Raw genomic sequence first — 7,441 nt, 5'->3', positions numbered from 1 at the left:
GGTAGGCACGGGGGACCATATGGGACACCAGGATTCGAACCAACCACCTTTGGTCCTGGATCGGCTGCTTGCAAGGCAAACGCCGCTGTGCTATCTCTCCGGGCCCTCCACTTATTTTAAATAATAAAAATACACAGTGTGTTTATAAAACCTACCAAGACATAAAGAATCTGTAAACCCAGCTGAAAAACCTAAAGTTCCAAATAGACACACGTACCCCCCAAATAGAGATTTTTTTGACATTTTAGCAGTACTAATTTTCACCCTTAATTAATATAGAAATGCATTATAATCCCACTCAAAATCCCAGCCAGAATTCATTGCACCTTCATTCTCAACTTCATATGGAGAGGGAAAGTTGCTAGAATAGCAATGAGGTCTTAACAAAAAGACAGAGAAGAAATTACTCTATCAAGTATCAAAACACATTCCAGAGATATAATTAAAATAGTGTGAGATTGGCTTAAGCAAGGACACATCTTAATAAAACAAATTATGAACTCTGAATTAGATACATATATATCTGGGAGCCTGATGTAAATCTCCTCCTTCTTTGGCACAAATTCATCTTTGAGAAATGTGCTTTTCTGAATATTTACTTTTACACATCAAAACATTTCTACATATGTAAACTGCGATGCTCTATTTACATAGTTGCATAAAATTATGCGAGTGAGCTTTGAACAATTTTTGTCTGTTTATTTCTGAGCCCCACCCAGTGATGTTCAGAGCTTACTCCTTTATCAAAGTGTACTGTGCTCTGGGATCACTCCTGGCAGTGCTCAGGTGACATATGGGGTACTGGGGATTGAATTCAGGTCAGCCTCACGCAAGACAAATGCCTTCCCAGCTGTACTATCTATCACTCCAGCCCCCCAAAATGATACTTTTCTATTAGTGCTTCACTTTTAATATTTATTATTTATGTATTATTTTATTATTCTGTGCTTCTATATTCCAAGTAGATCAGTTCTAGAAAGATGAAATAAGGAGAACAAAATGATGTTTCCGGGTGTTCCTCACTCAGATTGTGCAGCTCCATAGACTGTAAGTGATTGGATAAGGGCCAGGACGTGAGCAAATCTGGGGTAATGAGGGAACTTCACAGCCAGGAGCCAGGACCTCTGGCCAGGCTGTATGTGAGCATGAGAGAACATTGCACCCAGACTCATAAGCTGACTATGATGCTCCAAAATTCAATTTCTCAGTTGTGGTGCTCACTAAGGGTTGCAGCTATTTCACTGGTGCTCACACGCCTTATAATGTATCACATCAGAAATCACTTATAACAACAGGGCTGGCCAGCAGCAAAGGGTCAGGACAAACAAGATGTTTGAACTCATGGCTATACTCAGGCTAATGTCCTTTATGATTTCCCTAGCATGCCAAGATTGATTCCTGAGCACATGATGATGATTATGTCCAAGTGGGTGCTGTGCTGATGGACCATGTGATAGTCTGGACTCATGCAGATCCTGACTGAGGGTCTGTACATTCTGGAGGTAGGTATGCAGACCACCAAGGAAGTGATCTACCATGGAAACCTTATGTTAAACCATAATAATGTTCTGAATATTCTCCTTTGGTCTGCAGTGTTCAATAAGGTAAAAATCACTAGGTATCTTTGGCATCATCTCTAAGCTGGGGACTGCAGGAAATGAAGTGAATTCACTGAGGGAGAAATTGCCTTCTTTTTAAATAACAATCCAGCCAGGACTCAATAAAATGCATTTCTTTCAATAAGCAATAAAAAGAATGTGACACCATCATCAGAGATGTTTGTATTTTTGGTGGTTGTTTTGATTTTGGTTTAGGGGCCAGACACTACAGCGCTCAGGGCTCACTCCTGACTCTGTGCTCAGGAATTACTGATGGTAGGGCTCAGTGACCATATAAGGTGCTGGAAACTGAACCCAGGTCTGCATGGGCAAGTCAATTACCATACCCCACTCCATTATCACTCCAACCCCAAACGTTTGCTCTCTTAAGGGTAAAAAATATGAATAATAAAAAAGAATCCTTTTACTTCATGGGGATCCCCAAATAGGGGATCTTGCCAGAAAGACCCAAATTCAATCCCTAACATCCCATATGGTCCCATGAGCACTGCTAGGAGTAACTTTTTATGTAGAGCCAGTAGTAAGCCCTGAACACTGTTGAACATAGCCCAAAAACAACAAAAAGATTCCTGATCTCATTTGATGGCCATTTTCTCCCCTGACTCAATTCTAGAATCTCTCTTCTTTCTCCTTCAGGAAGGACCCAGAGGAATCTAGGGCCGGGTGGGCAGTGGGGGAGGGGGCCAACAGAGGTGGTGAGGTGCAAGCCCATGTCTTTATGACAAGCAATGTTTCATCATGATACCTGGGCTTTCAACTAATGCCTAGAGGACCTCTCTTCTTTCGTGCTTCCAACGCCTTGTCACTGATGCTTGAAGCATCACCATCACCAAAAGGAGAAAGTCAGACTGAGTTGTCACAGGAGCATAAGAGCAGAGCACCCAACCCAGAGCACAATGACCAAGAGGCCTCAACTGTCCCTGTGAAACCAGTTCCCCTCCTGAGCTTGTGGGTCCTCAAGTGCTGTCTAGGAGACACCTGTGTAAAATTCCAGATGCACACGAATCACTTTATTGTCCAGTGCAAACAGGTGAATTTGTGTCCCTCATGCACCCATACATGAAGTCACTCATTCTGTACCCTCACTGTCCTCCCCATTGTGCAGCAGCCAGGCCCTGACCCCTGCCTGCTTCTATCCTCACTGGAATGACTTTGCAGTTAAAGTTTATGGCTGGATACTGGGGCTTGCTGCGCCTGTCCTTGCAGCTCCACACCTGCCTCTCAAAGCCCCCAGCCCAGCAGCTTTTTGTCCTGTTGATTTTTTTGTTGTTGTTGTTCTCTGGCCCCAAGCATGTGGGTAAAATGCTGGATACAGGTGAGGGGTTAAAGAGAAGCTGCTGTCTGTCCATCTATCCATCTGGGAGCAAACTCAGATAACCAGAGAGGTTATGGGGGAAACAAGGGGTCCAGGAGACTAAGTGTAAAGATCAAGTGTGAGGTCCAGGGAAGATGACCTGGCCTGTGTCCCCCATGCTCCTGAGCCACTTCAGTGATCTAGGTACAGGCACTGGGTAACTGTCAACAGGACCAATTAAATGAATCAGATCACCTGAGGCCGTCTGCTCCCACGGGGCCACAAACACTATCATTGTAGAACCTGTGAGAAATCTGTATTTTCTGCTTTAGCCAAGAAGAGCACAGACACCAACTTCACCCTGGACAGGGAGCACAGGCCTTAAGATACCCATTGGGAGGACTTTCATTTCCTACTTATTTTAGTGCCCGACTGCAGCAAGGATGCCAAGGGACAGTGATAAGCCCTGGGGGGGGACATGCAGGAGCCACAACCTGCCTCTCTGAATACTTAGCAGAGCCCTGTAGTGAAGAGCCTTGAGAAGTGGGGCTGACTATGGGGAACTGGAAAGAGCCCCTTCTGGTTTGGCATCGCATTTATGAACTGGACAGGTGAGTGCACACTTGTCCACATGCATGTATACACAAGCGGGGAGCCACATACATGTGTGAATGTGTGAAGAGACATGCACACATGTGCAAGCAGGCACATATACATATGTACATGCACACATAAGCACAAACACATGTGTACACACATATACACAGCAGCCAGGCTGGATAGAGGGAAGAACATTCCTATGGAGAACACAGAAGAGTGACAGTAGACCATGGGATGGCTTTGTTCCCATCCCAACTCTGCCCCCAAAGGAACAACTTCAAAACCTCAATCTCAAGCAGCTCTTTGAGGTGTCAGATACACCCACTCTTTTATATGTCCATGTGCTCTGCTTTCATTTCAGAGCTGTGATTTGGGGCTGCCCTGTGCTCATGGGAAAGGGATCTATTAAATATCATGATTCAGAACATCCAACCTGCCTTTGGACTGAAAATCACTTTAGTAACATGTAAATCGTCTGGTTTTCCTTCAAATGGCACCTCTCTGTCTTGGTTTATTCTCCCTGCTCTTCTATTAGTTCAGGTGAAGCTGATCTCTCCTCCTGGCCGCAACCCTGACCCCATGTCTCAGGGATGGTTTAGAGGTAAGGACCCCATGGGTATGGGGGTGATTCTGATCTAGTGAGACTGAGGTGAAACAGCGTAACTCACAAATGCATAGTGCTGGCTGGTTTTACAGAACAGGAAGCCTCCAAACCAGCCAGTAGAAAGTCCTGTGTGGACTTGCCCAGAGCAGCGGTTATCTGGGCAGAACGAGAGTGAGTGGCCATCTGCCAAAGACAAAGGTGGAGGGAGTGGTGTCCTTTCTCTACTGATGGCCCAGACAGGAGGTTCTGAGCTGGAAACTCCTGCTGGTAGTTCTCAGTTGTGAATTCAGAGTCAGCTGAGGTTGCTTCAGTGCTGCATCATGTCTATGAGAGAGGGAATGAAGTATGAAGGGCCCTACTTTGCCTTTTCTATGTTTGACAAGGTGCACCAGGGGAAACTCCAATAGACACTTGGGGTACACAATGCCCTGAGAGCATGAAAGTCCAGAACCCCAAAGGACACTTGAGTAGAGTAGAGGAGTGATATTCTCAAACCTCATCCATCCTGCTCTCAGACTCCTTGCCCCCACCAGATGAGGGACAGTGCCCTGTGGCTGGCGCCCCAAGTCCCTGGACTTTGCTATGGCAGTGAAGCAAACAAACAATCCCAGAGCACCTTGATGTTGTTTCCTTCCACTCTCCTGGCAGCCACAGTTATTTTGGCCCATCTGACCTCATCTCTCTTTACATCGTTATTGCTTCAGCTCAATCTCACTCTCTTGGCTCTGTTTATTTTACTCGTGGGCCCACAAGTCAACACTTGCTTCTCATCCTCTCAACCACTTATCTGGCTGGTTTTGCTAACTCAGAGGATCTCTCACGGCAAGGCACCTGTGTCTCCGGCCACAATGCTCTTGTGGCTGTTCAGCTCTGTGGCTATCATAAGTGTGTGTGTGTGTGTGTGTGTGTGTGTGTGTGTGTGTGTGTGTGTGTGTGTGTGGTGGTGATGGGGTGCTTTCTGCATGGCTTCTCCTTTCTACTCTCCAGGTCCCCTTCTTGACCTCCCACTGGTGCTCTAAATATTTTTACTTGCTTTATTTTGAGATGCTCAAATCAAACCAATTTCCCTAAGAGGGTGCCCAAGACTCTTAGACACAGATGAAACAGATGAGAGTCAGAAGATGCCATATCTGACCCCCTAATACCATATAGCCCTAGGGAGTGTAGCCACTAACTGGGGCTCACAAAGAATCCCTCTAGCAATGGCTTCTGCAAGGATGTCCTTGCATCTTGGACATTTTAGCTTCTGTTCCAGGTCCTGCAAATGTTATGTTGGGAGAGAGATATGAGGTGAGGAGATATGCACATTCCTCTGTGCATGCAGCTCTCTATGCCAGGCACATGGCTTACTGGCTGGCTTCTGTAAATAGGCTATGTGATCAGGCTTTTCCCTAGAAGGTTTCGTCAGAAATTCAACAATCTTAAAAAATTAGATTCTAGGCCATCGCTGGTGGACCCGCATCCAAGATACAGATCTTTGTTAAAACCCTTACGGGGAAGACCATCACTCTCGAGGTTGAGCCCTCGGATACGATAGAAAATGTAAAGGCCAAGATCCAGGACAAGGAAGGAATTCCTCCCGATCAGCAAAGATTGATCTTTGCTGGCAAACAACTTGAAGATGGATGTACTCTATCTGACTACAACATCCAAAAGGAGTCTACTCTTCATCTCGTTTTGAGACTTCGGGGTGGTGCTAAGAAAAGGAAGAAGAAGTCTTACACCACTCCCAAGAAGAATAAGCATAAGAGAAAGAAGGTTAAATTGGCTGTCCTGAAATATTACAAGGTGGATGAAAATGGCAAAATCAGTCGTCTTCGCCGAGAATGCCCTTCAGATGAATGCCCTTCAGTGGTGCTGGAGTTTTTATGGCCAGCCACTTTGACAGACATTATTGTGGCAAATGCTGTCTGACCTATTGCTTCAACAAACCAGAAGACAAATAAATGATTACCTGTATGGGTTAATAAAGGGCATGAGCTCTAATATTAAAAAAAAAATTAGATTCTACCCTCTCCCTTGCCATACTGAGAAGATGGAGCAAAGGGTGTTCCCCTAAGCATGATGGGCAATTGAGGGAGGTATCTTGACTCTCATGAGGGATCTGAAAGATCCGTCAGGTCTACATGAGGGAGAGGTCTCTACCCCAGCCCAGAACAGCCCAGAACAGCTCCCTAGTGACCTCCACTTAGGATTCCTCCCTTTCTACCCAAACACTCCAACTCTGTCTCAGCCTCACCACCCCCCTCAATGCAGCCCCCTTATACCCTATAACTTACTTTCTGTCTAGTTTGGCTTTTTGTTTATTTGTCTGTTTTAGCTTTTTGTTTGCCACACCCAATGATGCTCAGGTCTTACATCTAACTCTGTGCTCAGGGATCATACTTGATTTTTTTTTTAATTTAAACACCATGGATATTTTCATAATGCTGTTTTTTTTCCCACAGATAAAGTTGTTCATTATTGAGTTACAGTCATAAAATATATAACAACCTTCACCAGTGCACATTTTTTTACCACCAATGTCAACAATTTCCCTCTTATCCTTCCATCCACCCTCTCCTGCCTGTCTCTGGGGCAAGCATTTTACTTCACTCTCTCTCTTTTCTTTTTTGTCATTGTGGTTTTCACTACTGTTAATGAAGGGGTGCCATGCATGTCTCTTTCATAGTAAACCCTTCTCTACTATCACTGCTCTTTCTGCACTTTGTGGCAAGCTTCTATGGTCTTCATCTCTATTGAGTCAGAGGGTGAGAGATAAACATCGAATAATCTCACTCATCTGTGGGATATAAGAAAAACATGGGCCCGGAGAGATAGCACAGCGGCGTTTGCCTTGCAAGCAGCCGATCCAGGACCAAAGGTGGTTGGTTCGAATCCCGGTGTCCCATATGGTCCCCCGTGCCTGCCAGGTGCGATTTCTGAGCAGACAGCCAGGAGTAACCCCTGAGCACCGCCGGGTGTGGCCCAAAAACCAAAAACCAAAAAAAAAAAAAAAAAAAAGAAAAGAAAAACAAAAGACAGTATGAGGTGATATGGAGAAACAATAGAGGTCAGGGATCATTCTTTTTTGTTTTGGGGCCACACCCGGCGGCACTCAGGGGTTACTCCTGGCTCTGTGCTCAGAAATTGCTCCTGGCAGGCATGGGGAACCATATGGGATGGTGGGATTCAAACCACTGTCCTTCCACATACAAGACAAATGCCCTACCTCCAAGCTATCTCTCTGGCCCTAGGGATCATTCTTGATGATGCTCAGGGATTCAGTGCTGGGTTGAATCTAGGTCTACCACAAGAGAGGCAGGCAACTGCCTTTCTGCTGCT

At 45.4% G+C, this 7,441-nt stretch overlaps 1 pseudogene; it reads left to right on the top strand.

Annotated features, from left to right (window-relative positions):
- The first annotated feature begins 4,437 nt into the window (after positions 1–4,437).
- Positions 4,438–6,117, top strand: LOC126008559 (ubiquitin-40S ribosomal protein S27a-like; annotated as a pseudogene).
- Positions 6,118–7,441: the final 1,324 nt, after the last annotated feature.

Source organism: Suncus etruscus, chromosome 5 (assembly GCF_024139225.1).
Source record: "Suncus etruscus isolate mSunEtr1 chromosome 5, mSunEtr1.pri.cur, whole genome shotgun sequence".
Classification (NCBI taxonomy): domain Eukaryota; kingdom Metazoa; phylum Chordata; class Mammalia; order Eulipotyphla; family Soricidae; genus Suncus; species Suncus etruscus.
The sequence above is the reverse complement of the archived record's forward strand: the minus strand, read 5'-3'. Positions and strand labels throughout refer to the sequence as shown.